The 21,166-nt window shown below is 40.7% G+C and overlaps 1 non-coding gene across 1 annotated transcript; it reads right to left on the bottom strand.

Annotated features, from left to right (window-relative positions):
• Positions 1 to 16,915: 16,915 nt before the first annotated feature.
• Positions 16,916 to 17,022, bottom strand: LOC136478750 (small nucleolar RNA R71). Its single transcript, XR_010764463.1, has one exon. It is a non-coding gene; the product is annotated as a small nucleolar RNA R71 (small nucleolar RNA).
• Positions 17,023 to 21,166: the final 4,144 nt, after the last annotated feature.

Below are 21,166 nucleotides of genomic sequence, written 5' to 3'. Positions count from 1 at the left end.
TGGTTTCACTTGTGATGCATCACTAATGGTGGAAAATGAGACCTTCAAGAAGGAAGTGAATAAGCTCACTCGTGCCTTAGGCAATGCCTATGGTGGAGATGCCCGTTTGCTAAAGTGCTTGGGTAGCCAAAGGTTTTCTCTCAACAAAGAGGGATTAGGCTATACCCCAAGAAAGGCAAGGCAACCTTTGTCACTTCCAAAACTAGTTTTGTGAAGGGCAATGGTCGGTTTTGTAATAGATGCAAGCAAGTTGGGCATATAGAGCAATATTACAAGACTAACAAGAATAAGCAATCTAATGTATCCTCAATTAGATTTGATTCTTGTTACATGCTTGTTAAGGGTGCCAATGGTGTAAAGGCTAAGTTCATTGGTACACCAATTGTAGGTTCAAAGAAGAAGGCCATTTGGGTACCAAAGACCTTAGTAACTAACCTTCAAGAACCCAAGCAAGTTTAGGTACCTAAAAAGAATTGATCTTCTTTTATAGGTCAATTATAAAGCTAGAGGAAGGCATTGGGTGCTTGATAGTGGGTGCACACAACACATGACCGGTGATTCAAGAATGTTCAATTCAATCAATGAAAATGATAGCAATGGGATTGATAGTATCACATTTGATGACAATGACAAAGGCAAGGTCAAAGGTCTTGGTAAGATTGTAATATCCAATGACTTGAGCATTTCTAATATGCTACTAATAGAGAGCTTGAACTTCAACCTCTTGTCGGTAGCTCAATTGTGTGATCTTGGTTTCAAGTGCATATTTGGAGTTGATGATGCAGAGATCATGAGTGTAGATGGCTCTAACTTGATATTCAAAGATTTTAGATATGAGAATCTATACTTGGTTGATTTCAATGCTAGAGAAGCCCAATTGTCAATACATTTGCTCACTAAGTCTAGCATGGGTTGGTTATGGCATAGAAGGCTTGATCATGTTAGAATAAAACAATTGAACAAGTTGATTAAGCATGAACTAGTTAGAGAGGCTTGAAAGATGTCACATTTGAGAAGGATAAGCTTTATAGTGCATGTCAAGCCAGAAAACAAGTTGACAACACACATCCTAAGAAGAGCATGATGAGTACATCTAAGGCATTTGAGTTGTTGCACATGGATTTATTTGGACCAACCACATACACTAGCATTGGTGGAAACAAATATGGATTTGTGATTGTGGATGATTTTACTAGATATACATGGGTGTTCTTTCTTGTTGACAAGAGTGATGTGTTTGCAATCTTCAAGACATTCATCAAGAGAATTCACCATGAGTTTGAAACAACCATCAAGAAAGTGAGAAGTGAAAATAGAAGCGAGTTCAAGAATACAAGAATTGATGAGTTTAGAATTAGGCATCAATTCTTGGCCAAGTACAATCCTCAATCAAATGACCTAGTCAAGAGGAAGAATAGAACCTTGATTGACATGGCAAGATCAATATTGAGTGAGTACAATGTGAGTCATTCATTTTGGGCCGATGCAATCAACATGGCTTGCTACTATAGCAACCGACTCTATTTTCATCCCATGATGGAGAAGACACCATATGAGCTCTTAAATGGAAGAAAACCCAACATTGTATATTTTTGGGGTTTTGGTTACAAATGCTATATATTGAAGAAAGGCACAAGATTGAGCAAGTTTGAGAAGAAATATGATGAAGGTTTCTTGCTGGGTTACTCCACTACTAGCAAGGCTTATAGAGTTTGGAATTTGGAAAGTGGTACTCTTGAGGAAGTTCATAATGTGGAATTTGATGAAACCAATGGGTCCCAAGAGGAAGATGAGAATATAGATGATGTGAGAGGCACTCAATTAGTCAATGCAATGAAGAATATGGACATTGGTGACATAAGACCTAGAGAGGTGATTGATGTTGAAGATGACAAGACTCAAGTGTTCAATAACTCAAAAGTGTAAGCTAGTGGTTCTCATGATCATGTTCAAGCGAGTGCTAGTGAAGAAAAAGTGCAAGATCAACAACAAGTGGCTAGTACATCATCTCAACCAAATGATCAACCAAATACAAGCAATCAAGTGCAAGTGCTCCAACCAACAAATATTACAAGAGATCACCCTTTGGATTCTATAATTGATGATATATCAAGAGGTGTGCAAACAAGATCAAGATTGACATCATTTTGTGAGCATTTCTCATTTGTGTCATCCATTGAACCAAAAAAGATAGATGAAGCTTTGAAGGATGTTGATTGGGTAAATGCTATGTATGAAGAGCTAAACAACTTCACAAGAAATCAAGTATGGGAGTTAGTTGAGAGGCCTAAGGATCATAATATAATTGGAACCAAGTGGGTCTTTCACAACAAGCAAGATCAAGATGAGATAGTTGTAAGGAATAAAGCAAGATTAGTGGCTCAAGGTTACACTCAAGTTGAAGGTCTTGACTTTGGAGAAACATATGCTCTGGTTGCAAGATTAGAAGTATTTAGGATCTTGTTAGCCTATGCTTGTGCCCACAACATCAAGTTGTATAAAATGGATGTGAAGAGTGCATTTCTAAATGGGTACATAAATAAGCTTGTGTATATTGAGCAACCTCCCGGTTTTGAAGATAAAAGGAAACCCAGCCATGTCTACAAGTTGAGAAAGGCTTTGTATGGATTGAAGCAAGCACCTAGAGCATGGCATGAGAGATTGAGGGATTTCCTACTCTCTAAGAGATTTAAGATGAGAAAGGTTGACACCACTCTCTTCACCAAGAAGCTAGGCAATGACTTGTTTGTGTTGCAAATCTATGTTGATGATATTATATTTGGATCAACCAATCAAGATTTTTGTGAGGAGTTTGGTAAGATGATGGCAAGTGAGTTTGAGGTGTCCATGATTAGAGAACTTAGTTACTTCCTTGGTCTTCAAATCCAGCAAATAAAGAATGGCACATTTGTGAGTCAAGGCTAGTACATTAAAAACATGCTCAAGATGTTTGGCATGGATGAAAGGAAAGCTATTAGTACACCAATGGGGACAAATGGAAGCTTGGATAGTGATGCTAGTGGCAACACGGTGGATCAAAACATGTATGGGTCTATGATTGGAAGCCTACTCTATATGACCGCATCAAAACCGGATGCAATGTTTAGTGTATGCATGTGTGCTAGATTTTAAGCCTCACCAAGAGAGTCATTTGAAAGCAACAAAGAGAATATTGAGGTACTTGAAGCATACATAAAATGTTAGATTGTGGTATCCCAAAGGAGCAAGATTTGAGTTGATTGGATATTCGGACTCCGACTATGCGGGATGCAAAGTTGAGAGAAAAAGCACATTGGACACATGTCAACTATTGGGAAGATCACTTATGTCTTGGTCATCAAAGAAGCAAAATAGTGTAGCACTTTCAACCGCCGAAGCGGAGTACATTTTGACTGATAGTTGTTGTGCTCAATTACTTTGGATGAAGGCTACTTTGAGTGACTTTGGAATCAAGTTCAAACAAGTGCCATTGCTTTGTGACAATGAGAGTGTCATGAAGCTCATCAACAACCCGGTTTAACATTCAAGAACAAAGCACATAGATGTCCACCATCATTTCATAAGAGACTACCAACAAAAAAGGGACATTTGCATTGAGAGCGTGGGCACCGAAGATCAACTTGCTGATATTCTCACCAAGCCACTTGAAAAGAAGAGGTTTTGCAAGCTAAGGAATGAATTGAACATACTTGACTTCTCAAATATGTGTTGATGCGCCCCCATTATATAACATGCCTCTCCTTGGAGCAAAGCAATATAAAATTGATTGACATGTCATTCATCCATTGCTAAGGACTTGTTTAGTGCATCTAGTCATTCCTCACATGTCTTAGGCTCATTCATGAAAATCAAATGGATTTGATGCTTGTATAGTACCACTATTGTTTGTATGCTTGAAATGATCTAGTGGTAGCATATGACATGGTTGTGGGCTTGTGAACCTAGTGTTTAATCTAGAAAATGAGCTATAAGTGTTTAATTCAACATGATACAAGATAACCCTTATTTGGAGGTGTGAAGAAGCTTGTCCTTGGATCAAACCGAGTTAAATGTCTTTTACAACTGATCTAGATTGAACCAAATTGGGAGAATAATCCTCACTTATCATGGTTTCACACAACCTATCTAAAATTTAGTCTCAACTTTTGTGGTCATTAATGACAAACAGGGAGAAGTTAAAGATAAGCATAAGGAGGAGAGAAACCAAAGATAGTAAGATAGATGAAAGAAAGGGGATAAGTTAAAACTTGAAACACACAAGTAAAGTTAAAGATAAGCATAAGGAGGAGAGAGACCAAAGATAGTAAGATAGATGAAAGGAAGGGGATAAGTTAAAACTTAAAGCACACAAGTAGGGGGAGCAAGCTCATAAACTTGTATGTTGCATTTGTATGTGCATTACATATGTTTGCTTGCATGGCACAAGTTTTTAAATTCCATATCCATGCTTGTGTGGTGTATGCTAGATTGTAGAAAATGATTGATGAAATGAAAAACTAGCATGCATAGGATAGCTAGATATAACTTGATCTTATACAAGTGGTACTAGAACCTTGCTTCTAATATTGATCTCATGAGGTATCTAGTTTGTCTTTGCTTTTCAAGTGATATCTAGAAAATCATGGTGCTAAGGATGGTGTTCAAATGGCTACTCTGATTGGTATCATACTTCAAAGGTCCATTCTTTACACCTTAGCATCATTTGGTAGATATCACTCTCCCACAACTCAATTCCATGCATATGTGCCAGCTTTAAAATCCAAACTCTTAGCACATATGTAGGGGGAGCTAATGCTACCAATTTTGGGTTTATGAAACTTGTCCATATCCTTTACACATGGTAAACTTCTTGGGCAAGCAACATGAATCCAAAAAGATTTTATTGAATATCTTTATGAAAAGGTTGTCATCAATTACCAAAAAGGGGGAGATTGAAAGCTCTAGTTTGGTTTTGGCTAATTGATGAAACCTAAGTACTAACCTTTGTCATGAGTGTCATGTAGAGCAGCGTATTCACTAGTGCACTCTCCCTTGCTTCACAAGATTGAGCACAAGGTCTACTAACAACTGTTAGCAAAGTTCATGGAGATGCTGATAAATTTGTCACACGCACACGTTCCTGGATTCCATGTGTAGTGGCTGTTGGCCCAACAAATTCCCACTCATAAAGACCCAATTGAGGCATTGCTTGGTTTAGAGTTGCTTCAAAGCTACAAGCTGCAAAGGTTAAATCATACTCCTCAACCTGTAAGTGTTGAAAAAATAGATATGAGAACTATGCATATAAACATACCAATAAATATAGGTATGAGCTATGAGATTCACTTCGAGCTTACCACATCAAATTGGTTGTGTTGAGCAACCGTTGCACAAAGACCTACCATGTCATGTCTGACACCCTCATCCAAAGCTCTTATCATCATGGAGGAGAATGAAAGAATATTGTACCCAACATTCCCAAGCGCCCTTAAATAGTTGAGCACAGCATATTTTTTTGCCATAACCTGGTAGGGTTGGCGTGGGCCAGTCTCACTGATATGTACAAGCCCACCTTGGTCACCCTGCCTAGCTTCGATTAAAAAGGTAATTTGACATTGCCAGCCACCCTGTATAGTAGGGATTCTCTCAACATTGATCTCATCAACACCAAACTTTGAGAGTGTCTGTTCGAACCATTGGAGTGGTTGAATTATCTATAATAAATTTAAGAATCATATATATTAGGAAAAAAATATGCGTAGGTGTCTTTAAAACATACTCTCTCCGTTCCTTAATATAAGCCATATAGTTTTTAGCACCAATATTAACGCACGGCTTGGGAAAAGATATGAGACCGAGGAAAAAAAAGGAAAATCAGGCCATCTTCTCTCTCCCAATCAGATTGCTTCCTAAATCTAAGGGATTGGTTGGGGCATGTGCTATGTACGGTGGAAAGATTTCCAAACTAATCGACGTGGGAGCTAATACGTACCTATATTTTGGAATTTTCTTGAAAAATCTATATGGCTTATATTAAGGAACGGAGGGAGTATTATTTTACTGAAACCATGTTCCTTACTATGCTTGGATATGGGTGCTCTGCATACGACAAGATTGGTTCGAATCCATTGTCATATATGAAGCCGAGATCCGGGGGAGGCAGTTGTTCGACCGTCTCTTCTCCTAAATTTATGTTAACACAAAATAATAACCTCCTCTATTATTTTTTAAAAATATAATATATTCTTGTCCTACTCCGGCCATCCCATAATACAAAACATTTTTTAAAAATATTATTTATTTTGTCCTAGACTGTGCACGCGTATGATTTGTCATGTGCTAGTTACACTATCATACCCTATGCACGTGCATGATTTTGTCCAAGATGAATACATGAAATCAGTGAAAAATAATACCATTCATGTCTTAACTTGATGGTAATAATCTAGATTAGGAAAGAGCAGTCACTTACCAGATCAGGGAAAGGGAAAGAGGAGTCCACGTCGCCAGTGCTACCTCCTTAGATGCTGGCAAAGCGTCGCTCTTGGTCTCCACAAGATGACCGGCAAAGCGTCGCTCTTGTCGGAAAGAGTAACCATGTGCACGTAGAGAGTAAAGAAGAGAAGTTACCGAGCATGTGTAACGCGTGGATAACTTCTAGAATACATTAGAGACAATTATGTAAAGACAACCGCCCCTAAAATAGCAACAGAGGCGATTATTTAAAGGAAACCTCCCCTAAAAATGTTCACGTGCGAACAAGCATGCCAAACATTTTTAGAGGCGGTTTCCTATAACAACCATTGCTGAAAATGATTGTCCGGCCAAATAGTATTGTCTGGCCTTTGTGTTTCTGCTATGGCTGGACTGTCCTTCAGCTCCATTTTTAAAATTTAAGTAGTTGACCACTTTCTCTGGCATTTGTGTTTAAGTGGTGGCTGTACCATGCTACGGCTCCTATTTTCTTTACCCTTCACGTGGCCGCCCCTACCATAGTAAAATATAGATATAAAATTATCGGTTCATCAATGTGGCATGTGGTCTTAATATTATTACAAATGTTCCAGACATAAATGAATAATTAAGTTGTTACAACTCTGCCTTCCATATCAGTGCGTAGGTATGGAATGACATTTGATTTTTCCACTTGTGGTTCTACAAGCTTGATCTTGTTTGGTAGGTCTATGAATAGTTGCATTTTGCAGTACTGATTATGCTCCTCCAAATCCTCAACGCCGTCTACTCCTAGGATCCTTTGTTTCCTAGATATAACAACATGCCTCTTTGAATTCTTGGGATCAGTATAATACAGGACCTATGCCACACGAGTAGCAGGCACCCACGTGTGATCCTTGTAACCAACATTGTCGAGGTTGATACGTGTGAGTCCAAATTTCTTGACCTCAATGCCACCCGGCTGTTTGACCCATTGGCATCGAAACATGGTGATATGTATATCTGGTCCATAGTCCAATTCCCATATGTCCTCTATGAAACCATAGTGTGTGTGAACTTCCCCAAATGCATCGACATTTTCAATACGAACCCCGCTGTTTTGAGTCACCGTCTTCTGGTCCTTTGCTTTGGTGTAGAATGTGTATCCATTTACATCATATGCCTGCCAAGATGTGACCAAGGATGATGGCTCCTAAGCCAACCTCTATAAGGTTCCCCTTCCGGTAAGTCTTGTTCCCCAAGACACTTGCCAAATGGATGCTTCTGCTCATGAACAATCCATTGCTTCGAGCACCCTGGATTTTATGCTCTTATGAGTGCAATGTGTTTTTTTGATAAATGGCTCCATCACCAATAGGTATTGCAACACACAGGAGTGTGCTTCTTCCACTTGAGTGTATTCCTTGTTGATGAATGTTTTCCTACCCTTGCTGCCTTTCCCCACCAACCTACCTTTATGATGAGTTATAGGCAAACTAAGTGCATGTTTATCCTTTTCTCGCAAGTAATCTTGACAAGCCTCGATGACTTCTTCAGCACAATATCTCTCTATCATGGATCCCTCAGGGTGAGCATAATTGTGTACATAGCGGTTTAGAATAGACATGAATCTCTCATATGGCCACATCTCATTCAAGTACATAGGCCCGAGCTACCTAACCTGGTCAACCATGTGCATCATGAGGTGCGGCATTATATCAAAAAACAATGGTGGGAAGCACTACTCAATTTGGCCCATAGTCTCCGCCTTGAAATGCTTTAAGTCACCTAATTCGTCCTCACGGATCTCCTTCCACGTAATTTGGTTGAAGAAGTAGCACATCCGGGTGATGACCATCCTCACGTATACGAGCTTTATAGCTCTAATAGCAATAGGAAGGAAACATGTCAACATCATATGGCAATCATGAGCATTGAAACCGATTAACATTAGGTCTTTCATCGAGACTAGTCTCTTGATGCTGGAGGAGAAACATGTCGGCACTTTTAAGCCCCTTAGGCTCAGGCAGATTGCTTTTTTCTCATCATTTGTTAGGTTGTAGCTGGGTGCAGGATGGTAGTGTCTTCTGTTCCCCATGTCTTCTGGGTGAAGCTCTGGTCTAGACCAAATGTACTAGGTCCTCCCATGACTTTAGTCCATCCTTTGTCTTTGCCTTAATGTCCATCAATATTCTAATGACGCTCTCAAACACATTCTTTTTGATGTGCATGCCGTCGATGGAATGGCGCATGGCCAAGTCTGGCCAGTAAGGCAGGTACTTGAAGAAGATTGACATCTTCTTGAATGGCACACCATCAATCGGATGCGTATCTCTCTTATTGATCTTTCCATCCTTTTTCTTTTTACCATAGGCGACTTTGATGTTCTTCACCATGTTATACATGTAATGCCCGTCCCACCTCTCTAACGTATGCCCTGCCTCAATAGTACTACCAATGAAGTATGTCATCATCCTCTTGCTTCGGTACATGTGTCCTTCCACTAAGAAGCATCGGTGATGCATGTACACTACCTTTCAGGAACCCTTGAGGAACTAAGCTGTAGTGTCAATCAAGCATTCCGAGCATCCCATGAATCCTTTGATCTATCCTAAAAGGGAAAACTATCCTGGATAGTCAGTGATGGTAACAAAAATGATGGCTTTGCATGTGAAGGTACTCTTCGCAAGCTCATCCCACATTTCACTCCATGCTTCCATAGTGTCTCCATTTCTTGCATCAACAGCTTGAGAAAATATCAATGTCGATACCTAGTGCTTTGGGCCCTAAAATTATAATGGTCAGCAATAAATACTTCCTCTTCTACACAACAATGGAGGGAGGTTGTAGATTGATAGGATCACTATCCATGTGCTGTGTGTGCTGGTCCTATCACCAAAAGGATTCATTCCATCAATGCTCAAAGCAAACCTGACGTTTCTTGAATCTTCATGAAATTCTTGGTACTTGGCATTGAAGTCGTTCCACTATTGTGCATCGGATGGGTAACGTAGCACTCTATTGTCTTTCTTGCGTTCATTCGAAGCCCACCATCGCATGAGCTCTGAGCCCCTTAGGTTTGAGAACAAATGCCTCAAGCGATCAATCGGTGATAGATACCACATAACCAATGTAGGAATTCTTCTTTGGTTAGTATCATCTACTGCTAAGGTGTTGTTTTCCTCTTCAATGTTCTGAGAAGCATCATTTTTCTTTCCGCCCTTCTTTCTCTTTTTCCTATTGTTAGTACCTCACTGCAATCTTCATTTACTTTGTATCGACTAGCACCATAGTTTGGATACTTCGTTAGGCCTTTGAACCACACAATAAGGGATACAATGGTTTGGACACGCTTGTATTCGTTCCACACCCATCATCAGTGGACCGATTAGCTTCTTCGCTTGATACGTGTTGGTAGGCACAAAGTTTGGCTTAGGAAGCACAACAGCCAACAGAGTCAATAGGTCGTTGAAGCTCCTATTGGACCAGCCATACTTAGCCTTCAAGATCAGTATGTCTAGCACAAAATGTAGCAACGACCACCTTTTCTCACAACCCTTTTCCTCCAGGTACAAACGTTCTTCCCTTGCCTTCTGCACCGTCTCTAAGTTATCTAGCCCTTTCAATAGTAATTCTTGTTCCACGTGGCGCAACATGTCATCTAGGAAGTCTTCTTCTTCTTCATCTTCTTCATTGTCTTCACCATCATCCTCCCCACCACAGCCTTCGCCACCACCACCACCTGCAGCGTCATCTCTTGGACCATCATGCATCATGACATGATGGCATCATCATCTTCCCTTACTTCTGGTGGATTTGTACCTTCCATGTTGCCTACTTCTGTACATCTCTCACCTTGATGATCTCAAATCTTGTAGTTCTCCATGAAACCCCTTCTTACCAAGTGTGATCTTATCGTATTTGGATCTCGGCATACTATACGGTTCTGACAGTCAACACAGGGACAATATATATCCTTTGTCTGCTTAATCAAAGCGTTCCTTTTAGCTGCTTCAATAAAACCATTCACATCTTGTATGTAGGAAGCTTCATGTCTTCTTTTCATGTACATCCATGACCTATACATATGTGCCCTTCAAAAATAAAAGTTATATTTGCATGAAGGTATTATTCGCATATAAATGTTGAAGCAATTGATGTCTATTTTTCTATACAAATATTACATTATTCTAGACCTAAAACTTAAAAAATGATAAAGTAAATATAGAAATTAACTAGAGTTCATGTGAGCCAAAGTAAGTTGGGCAAAATCAGTCTAAATTGCTAGGAAAAATAAAAAAATCTAACATCATGCATGTCTCTCTCTAGATCTCTAAGTGAAAGAAATGAACATGAAAAGTTTGAAAAGAGTTTAGGTATGCCACTATCTCACCTCTCAAACCCAACTCCTTTGAAGGTTCAAAGGGCAAAACCTCCCCCCTCTATTTTTGCCATTTCTTGCCCTCCAAGTGAGATAATGGTGCTCAGCATGCATACTGTTCCGAGGAGGAAGAAGGGGTAATTAGGGGGAGCCATTTTTAGGGGTGGTTGACTAAAGAGAACCACCTCTATTAATGCATTTGTTGGGATGGTTCTCTTAACAAACCATCTTTGAAAATAAATCACTTTTAGAGATGGTTTTGTAAAGAGGACTGCCTCTGAAGATCCATTTTCAGAGGCGGTTCTCTTAACGTAACCGCCCCTAAAAATAGACGTCTATTAGAGGTGGTTTTCTTAATAGAACCACCCATGAAGATGTATCTTCAGAAGTAGTCATGGAGCTACAGTGCTCACCGACGCGGTTAGAGGCAGTGTGCTAGTTGAACCGCCTCTGATAGAAAAGGGTGGCATCGCTAAAAATGATTCCGTAGTATTCACTTTTAGGTCCTTCTATGTACTTTATGGTCTTGATTTTGTTGTCTATGTACTTGACATCTCCCTCCCTCAATAGAATATGCCATTTTTGCAGGAAGAACATCATTGTGGAAAAACTCATTGGAAGACCCTAGAAAAGCCTTTCCAATCCCTTTTTTGGGCATTCCAAATGCTCCACATTATAATCAAGAACATGGAGAGCTTAATTTATATGGTAGTTTCTACACTGTAAAGGTATCCGGAAGTCAAAAACCTCTTGTATGTTCTTAGGTAATTTGTCTCACCCTAATGCTTCCTTAAAGCAAGTCCAAATTATTTTAGCTAAGATGCAATTAAAGAAGATGTGATCGGTAGTTTCATTTACCTCACAAAGACAACAATTTTTGCTTCCTTTCCATTTTCTATTTTTTGAATTCACCCCAGCTTGTAACCTAGTATCTTGTATAGCTACTAGCTAGCCACATAAAACCTAAACTTTCATAGCATTCTATTTTTCCAAAATCTTTGACATCCTTCTATTGACCATGCCCCTAAAAGTCCAAGAACTCCGCCTTGTCTTTTTTATGGTCATATACACTCATACTCTGCCTCATCCTGGGATGCTGACTCTAACATGCCAAACCCTACTATAATTTCCCCTTTTACACCCTATTCAAGTGTTTCATCTGGATGTCACAAAAGTATATCTGAGATGTTACATATGTTATAATGACAATATATGCATGCTGCAATCGTATGTTTTCAGGTGTTTCAGACATTTCAAACGTATGTTTCAAGTGTTTCATCTAGATGTTGCATATATTTTTATGGACATACCGCATGTTTTGAGCATATGTTTTAGGTGTTTCAAATGTTTCAAACTTATATTGTAAGATGTTTCAAACTTATATTGCAAGTATTTCATCTAAATATTGCAAAAGTAGATATACATGTTACATATATTGCTATCGGTGTACACTCATGTTTCAAGTGTTTCATCTGTTTCAAACGTATGTTGCAAATGTTTTCATCTAGGTGTTTCAAAAGTAGATCTAGTGTTGCACATGTTTGCAATGGCGCCGGTGGCTGGTGGACAGCGACCTGCAGTCCTATTTTTTTCAATTTAGCCCTTTTTTGAAGAAAATTTACGTTTGGCCCCCTAGGTGACGTAAACTGATCTTTGGACCCTGGGGGTCGGTGCCAGAACATATGGCTCTAAGGTAACACTTCTCAGCGCTACTACCTATGGTGCTGAGGTGCCTGGCCATGGTGCTGACATGGCAGGCACCTTGGAGCCACAGATCTTGGCGCCGAGGTTTGAGCCAAGGTCTGTGGCGCCAAGCTCGGAGCCATGGAGCTTGGCGCCGACCTCAGAGCCATGGATCTCAATGCTGACCTTGGAGCCTTGGATCTTGGTGCTGACCTTGTATTCAAAACCAACGCCAAGGTTTCCCTAGCTGAGGCTCCTTTCATATCTTCCTCCTTGTTCTCGGGTTTTTACTCTCCCCCTTCCCCCTAATCTCTTGAATCGAGCAATTTGACCTTGTAAAGTTGGATTTGATCCATAGTTCTTCGAGAGCAAGGTATGTTCTCTCCCCTCCTCATTTTGTATGCATTGGTTTGGTATATATTATGTGTATTTTGCAACCCTAAATACGTTAGTACTTATTGTTTGAAGTGATTATTAATTTTTTGTATTATGTAATGGAAGGATGCTAAGGCATGGTAAAGCTAGTAAACTAAGGTAATCTTTGTCAATCGTGTTATATTATTGGTTCATTTATGTGCAACAAATGGAAAACCCTATGTTTAGGGTTTAATGGTCATTGCTTTAGGTTCTTATAATGAAATTGGTTCATTTGTAGTTATGGCCGGATGATCAGAAATGCCTTCGACCCATTGCCTCTGCCTAGTTGTGTTCCAGTGCCCATGTGCTTTTGCGGTGATCCTTGCAAGGTAGCGAAGTCCGATGAAGAGGACACGTATAGGCAGAGGTATTGGATGTGTGCTAATTTTGCCTTTGAGCCTACACTTCGTCAGCACCGCATTAACAAGATGGTGGGAAAAAGATGTTGTGTAATAATTATTTTGTGTCATATAAAGTCATGCATAGTTTATTTGGTGTGTAATATTTGAATGTATTGCAGACCCCTCCACCACTCTGTGATTTTGAGCAGTGGATCGACACTGAGATCAAGCCGGAAGACAAGGAGTGGATGCAAAAACTCTTATGGTGGGAGGCAGAGGACAAGGAATTGATCAAGAGGAGACACAAAGAGGTGGTTGTAGAAAAGAAACACAAGGAAGAGGAGGAAAGGAGGCGTGTTGCTACGTATAGGGAGGAGAGGGAGAAGAAGCTTGAGCATGTGCGCCGAGCAAAAGCAGTGATGGAGGAGAATCCCGATGCCCTGAGGAAGGGAAAGTGGCCTCATTGCACTCAGTAGTCTCCATGACTTGCTAGTTGTATGGTTTATTCATGAACAATGTTGTCTAGTCTTGGACTATTCATTGTGTTGTCATGTACTGCACTTTAATTATGGACGTACTAATGCTATTTACTGCGTTGTTTAGTTTGTCGGCATGTACTTATATTTTCATTGTGTTGTTTAATGTGCCCTAGTATTGCACTTTTCATTGTTTTGTTGTTTTCATTATTTGTGGTCATAATATTTAGTTTAATATTGCGTAGGTAGTGAAACGAGTTCACGAACTGCAAATAAAACATAACGAACTAGTGCATTACATAATTCGACATGTACAACACATGAAATGGCATGTGAGAACATGTGCCAAACTAGGGTACAGAGGTCCTCGACTAAACCTAACATGCCTTAGGTGATTGAAACGAACAACAAGCATATGAAATGGCATGTGAGAACATATACCAAACAAGGATACATAGGTTCGTCATAGTAGTGTGGCCACATCACAAATTGTGTTGCACCTTCTCCACAGTAGCTTCCCATTGTTGGTGGTGGTGGTGGCAGGGGTGGCGGTGGAGGCCCCTTGTTCTTATGATTAGGGCAGGTGCAATATGGATCATTGTAGAGTGCCTCCTGTGAACCTACACCATTGTTGTTGTCGGTGTCTTCATCTTCGTCTTCCTTGTAACCGTTGCTAACTTCCCTTTCTAGATCGAAGATACGGTCCTATAGGTAGTAGATGTACTGCTGATGCGGATAAATTGGTCAAGGATCGACCCACCTAGAGAACCCATAGTTTTCTTTGAACTCGGAAGACTGCAATAAGTATGTCCTATGAGTCGTAAGGGTATTCGAAAAACATATTTAACAAACGAATAGTACTAGCACTTACCCATGCTCGTGGGCATTTGAAGAAGCGACGACCTCCGTCGATCCCCTCGGTGAACATCTACACTAAGCAATCCTCACCATGCATGCATTTTGGCCAATCTTCCTTCCGACTATCTTATCCTCTGAGAGGGCACTGTTGGTGGTCATTACCGATCAAATCTGATCGCCAATTAAGCAACAAAATGAAGAGAAATTAGCAAACTTGATCACATATGCTTTTACTACTAACCAAGTTCCACATGTATTTGGAGAACATTATTTTGTAGGTCATAAACACAAATACATGAAAGAAATTATCAAAAGGCGCTTTTCGACATAGATTTGCGCAAAGGATCAAAGGAGACGCCCCCCAAAACCAAGTCCAATTGGGCAAAAACCCACGGAGCAAGGCTCCATGGTCAGCCCATGGCCTGCCATGCGAAGGCAGTGGCGAGGCAGCATATTCAAGGGGCGGCCGGTCCTAGGGGGGGTGGCCGCCCCCCTACTGGCTCCTCTCCACCTCTCCTTCGAATGGCGGCAGCATGGCTTCATGCTATAGCGGTGCATCCTGGCATTCCGCACCAAATATAGCCAGAGCACCGCCATACTTCCATGTATAAATAAGGGGGTACCCCCTCTCATAACACACACACCACTTGAGCATTGCCTCTCACCCACTCCATTCTTTAGTAGTAGCTTTACTTTCTTAGTTGTTTTAGAGCAAGGCATAGCTACCTTGGAGAGCTTGGCTCCTTGGAAGAAGAGACCTTTGGGTATGAATAGAATTATGAGTTCATCCAAAGCTATGCTCTCACATTACATTTATAGTCATGCTTATGAACTAGAGTATGGTTATTGTGTTATGATCATGATATATGAACTAGTGCAAAGTGTATGTGTCATGAGAGTAGCACACTTAACTTTATGCTTAACCAATCATGTAAATTATATAAATAGAACTAGAGTAAAGTTGAGGTGGTGGTTCATCATGCCGTCAGGTCCGCCCAAGTTCTTTACCTATCGATCCATAGGGTCAGGGACCCAGGGGATTTGGGTAGTTTCTGTATACGCAAGCGTGGTGCTTGGGTATGGAGGAACAAATGAATGCATTGTCCCTTTCCACGGTAGTGGGGTAGGCGGTAGGTGGTGATAGCCCTGTCCGTCCCTTGTATTCCCCCACATTCGACTAGGGTGTAGGAGTCTAAATTGTCACATGAGGTTGCTGGTAGACCAGTACTCGGTGGCCTCCTGACCTGCTTTGCACTAAGCTCTAGGACTAATTATGTAACTTGTATGATTCTTGATCATATCATTCTTACCCCTGCTATAAACAATTGGTGTAATTGCAAGCATCATTATTCAAGTTCATATCCATACTAGTCTATTAATCAATGCCATCCTTTGGGAAAATATAAATAACGATACCCTGAATACTTTCGGGTGAAATGCTACAATGATAGCTCCGTGCGCTTGCGGATAAATATCTAAATTGTTAAGGAACTATCAAGGCTATTACTTAGTGCCATTGCTAAATTATTAGTGAAGACACTGGGAAATACCAACAAAGCATTTCTAGCGCTATTACTAAGGATGGGTTCTAACTCTATACTTGGTGATTGCGTTTAGAAATGCCAAAAAACATTTCTGGCGCCGTTCCCGGGGATGAACTCCATTCCTAGTGATGTCGCTAAGAAATGCCAACAAACATTTCTAGCGCCGTTGTCGAGGAAGGCATATTGATTAAAGAGTCTAGTAGGACATGATCATGATAATATGCATGTAAGGTAGCCAGTGTTTATGCAGGCTAACTTCGCTTGTTTTCTCCTATTGTGGATGAAAACATGATTGTGTATGACCGGTTTCGACCTGCCGAACAACTACATCCAAAATCCAAAGGCACTCCTAAGGAAGAAACAGACTTGTACCGCTTCTTCTACTTTTTACCGTTAGTCAAACCAGTCACCCCAGCACCATCCGCTACTAGCACTATGGCCCAGAAGTCTCTCCGCGACTACTCAACCCTCGCTGTTGCCAAAATACCAGTTGGGCCGACTGTCAACATTGGTGATGGGAACTTTGAGCTTCGTACCAGCCTCATCACGATGGTGTAGGCAAACCAATTCCATGGTTTGCCAAGTGAGGACGCAAATGTGCATCTCCAACACTTCCTCGAATTGTGCAACAAAATCGTCATCAAAGATGTCACACCTAAGAGCATCAGGCTCTGCTTATTTCCCTTCTCCCTTTTGAGGAAGGCAAAGCAGTGGTTCTAGGGGGAAAAGGAAGCTGTTAGAACATGGAACAAGTGTTCTACGGCGTTCCTCGCTAAGTTATTCCCCATGGGCAAAACCAACGCCCTTAGGGGATGAATTTCAAACTTCCAGCAAAGCTCCACGGAAAGCATTCCCAAGGCATGGGAAAGGCTACAGGACTACATCCAAGCATGCCCGCACCATGGGATTGATAGCTGGTTAGTGTTCTAGATTTTTTTATGATGGATTAATACCCATGTCTAGGGGCCACCTCGACACCGCTGCTGGAGGCACCTTCCTTTCCCTCACCGTTGATGGAGCCATGTCTCTCATTAATAAAATGGTGTCAAATCAAAGCTAGGGGAGGAAAGGAAAACACAAAAAGGAATGCATACTGTAAAGGAGATGGACATGCTTTCCGCAAAAATAGATTTACTGATGAAAAGACAGGAGGAACGGGCCCAAGAGAAAGACGCCGTGATAGGCACCGTCCAGGCCATGGACTCACATATGACATGTGAGGTCTGTGTAAATGTTGGCCATTCGAGGGAATGATTGCCCTGAAACCCACAAAGAAGCTGCCTTCATCAACAATGGGTTTCGCCAACCAGGTAATAACGGGTGGAATAACTAGTCCCGCCGGCAAGGTAATTCGAACTATAACTCAAACTACAATTCGAATCAGCCTTCTTTAAAAGAACTAGTATTAAGCCACGTAAAAAATAAATGAGAATATTACAAAGAAATTAATGTCAAATGATAAAATCTTAGAAAATATAAACTCTCAAATTGAAGGTTTAACTTCTGCAGTCAAAAACCAATTAAGCTTTAATAAAATAATAGAAACACAACTAGCTCAAATAGCTGCTGCAATTCCTGTTGATAGTAGTGGCAAGATTCTAGGGCAACCTGAAACTTCTTGCGAATCTATTAAAATGGTCTCAATAAAGTTTGTTAACCCTTCACATCAGGTAAACTATGGTTATTTCCTAGATCCACCATTTATCGCAAAGAAAGAAGATCCTGGTCGCCCAACTATCACATGCTCGATCGGCCCGCACACTTTTAACAATGCTTTTTGTGACCTTGGGGCGAGTATTAACATCATGTCAAAGGTAGTGTATGATAGAATTTTGGGGGGACCTTTGTCCACTACATATTTCCGCTTATAGATGGCGGACCAATCTACCCGAATTCCAGAGGGACTAGCCAAGGACATCTTGGTAAAAGTCCAAAACAGCAACGTCCCTATAGATTTCGTTGTTCTAGATATGGGCCGAAATGAAGGAATTCCTCTCCTCTTGGGGAGACCATTTCTTAACACAACTAATGCAACTATCTATGTCGGATCCGGGTATGTTAACTTTTGTATTAAAAACCAAGACATAAAATGTCTATTTTATGGGTATAACAAGAACACATGTGTTAAAAGCCAACCCAAGAGACAAACACCTAAAAGGGTTAAACAGGTATGGCGAGTAAAAGGAGCAGCATCCATGTCTACTTCTCCAAGCACGGATGCATCCTCATCGAGCAAGAAATGAACGGAGAAGGGTCCTACTCATTGGACCTTAAAAGGTGAGTCCTTGCCAAAAGGTAAATTGGTAGTTATCTTTTACAATTTGCTTAAATTTTTGCTTGGATTTAAATACATCTTAAAATAATAAAACTATAAATAAATTCTTCTATACATAAATAAATGTTTTTATTAAAATATATATACATATATATTCAAACTAAACATCTCTAAAAACTTTTTAAAATTTTGAATTTTTATGTTAAAATAAAAATCTCCGAAAAATCTCACAAAAATCATTTTCAGAATAAGAATAATTTACCATTACTGATTATCATTTTTTCAATAAGTATAAAAATTAAAAAATAAAAATAAAAATTTGTTGGAAAATCAATTTCGAGCAAACCGAAGCCCCAATGGTCTCGGGCTGCAAAGAGCCGTTGGAGGCTACCTAACAAAGGGCTGGCTAGGCGGGCCCACCGCAGGGGTGGCCGACCCCAGGTAGCGACCGGCCCCTGCAGTTGACCATTGGCTATGTCCTTCGGACAGCAGGTCGGTTGCCGTTGCCACTCCCCGTCCCTCTTGGTTTTGGCCCCTATAAATACAAGGGTGGCCGGGAGGAGCACTCCACCCCTCTGACACTCCCACATTTTCACTCCTCACTCATTCAATTGCTCTCAAGTTTCTTTCAAGCATTCTCCAACAAATTCTAGTGTAACAAAGCTCTGCAAAATTCCAAGCTCAAGCTAGTTCATGGGTTCACCAATTTGTTTTTTTGTACTAACCCTTAACCGCACCCGAGTTTTCACTTGTTGTTTCATTGTTTTTGCCATGGGTAGGTTTGTGAAGGCCATAGCCGATGCCATCAAAAAGGTCACAGGGTCAAGCTCCAAGCATTCCCGTGCAAGCTCAAGCTCACGCTACACCGAGCATGAAGAAAGCCCGATGCGAGAAGACGAAGAAACTGAGCCGACAGAAGAACAAGAACAAGTGCAAGAGCAATCGATGGAGGAAGACGACGAGCCCCACCTCGACTTGGAGAGAGGCCGGGAGATGGAGGCCTACCACCTCATCAAAGACCGTAACTTCGAGCCTACGCCATTGTACAACCCTATGCTTCTCCAAGCCATAGGTATGGATGATGAATTCACCACTATTTGGAAAACCATTGGGTGGGAAGACATCGATCCTATTTGGGAAGAAGGTTCTCGTCTTTTAACCATTCAATTTCTATGTTCACTAAAAGAAGTCGATAATGGCATCACTTTTCGCTTGTTTGAGGTAGAATATTTTTGCTCTTGGAGAGATCTTGCTCAACACATAGGTTTTAGTCAGAAATGCCTAATTGACATAGATCACGCTTGCAGAGGTTTTAATTTTCACAAATTTTGGAATGAAATTTCGGGATAAGTTGTAGTTGGAAAATTTTCACCCCATAACATGGACATACAACACCCCACTCTAAGGTTCATGCACCGTTGGATTGCGATGACTTTATTCTCTAAGCAAGATATTCGAGTTGTTCATAACACTAAAATGAAAATACTTTATGCTATGATTAGAAGAATTAAGATTGCTCCTGTCCAAGAGATATTTAAACACTGGTTAGAAATGACAAAAAACATTTTCAACCTCAATATCATGCACATCTCTTATCACCCGTATTGCCAATAGTGTTGGTGCATTAGAAAATCAAGAAGTGGAATATATAACAACTCTGCGCCTTATCATTGATGAGCATTATTTGATACAAGGACACCATCTAAAACATAATGCTACCAGGGAAATTGTGTTCTTCTTCCTAGGATATACAAACGAGATCCAGTTACCTAACCCGGATCTTTGTTTGTATACATCCCCTGCACTAACCTTCCCTCTTGTTTCACAAGAGGAAGCTCGCAGAAGTTCTATACATGGCAGGGTAACCCGGAGCATGACCCTAAATGACGCAAGCAGTTCACAGCCTTTTCCCGTTGCACCCACGCATCACCCCGGGTAGGAACACACTTCACAGACACATGAGGCAGGAGGCTCTGGATGGGCAAGAGACGACACCACGATACTCCACTCCTCTGACTCTGAGGGGCTACCCCCACCTGTGCAACCACGGCATTCTATCTCGGGATGGGAGGACATTCATGCCCGCCTTGGAGGATTAGAGATCCGCACCGGTGAGATTCAAAACACACTCCATACTCACGTGCAGGATTCGGCCCAGTGGCATCAGCAACAGCAGCAACAAATGGCATAAATAAATGCGATGATACAGCAACAACAAGAACATCAAGTGGCCTACTGGCGGTTCATGGGATTTAATCCTAGACTGTAAGCAAAAGAGCAAGCTTGGCCTACTCGAAACTTGTGAGTTGCAAAAGCATGATCCTTTTCTAAGCTGTTGCAAGTTATGATATGATAAACAGAATATGCTATGACTTTATTCTAAGAGAAACTAGACATCCGGAGTTTTCATTTCAAAAATGCTAAAATCAAAAGTTCCTCAATGGTTATGAATTCCTACCACGGCCATATGACATAATTCAAATTCAAAACCTTAGCCATGTGCTACTTATATTCACATTGAGTTTTGTCAAATTGTTGTGACCCTTGTTGAGATTCTTTCATGCACCCATGATCAAGATTCACGTACACCCACATATATAAATGCTAACTCTTACACTGAGAGTTACGCAAAAACATTCTTTCCATCCACCTAAAATAAACTCTATTTATTTGTCATGAGTCTTTCTCTCCAAAGTTTTCATACGCCAAAAAGAAAGTATAGGGCTATGCTAAAAAAAGAGAGAGACATATGAAGCTCTCAAAATAAGCAAAAGAAA

The sequence above is a fragment of the Miscanthus floridulus genome, chromosome 8 (assembly GCF_019320115.1).
Source record: "Miscanthus floridulus cultivar M001 chromosome 8, ASM1932011v1, whole genome shotgun sequence".
Taxonomy (NCBI): domain Eukaryota; kingdom Viridiplantae; phylum Streptophyta; class Magnoliopsida; order Poales; family Poaceae; genus Miscanthus; species Miscanthus floridulus.
Note: the sequence above shows the minus strand (reverse complement) of the source record. Positions and strands in the feature narration are given on the sequence as shown.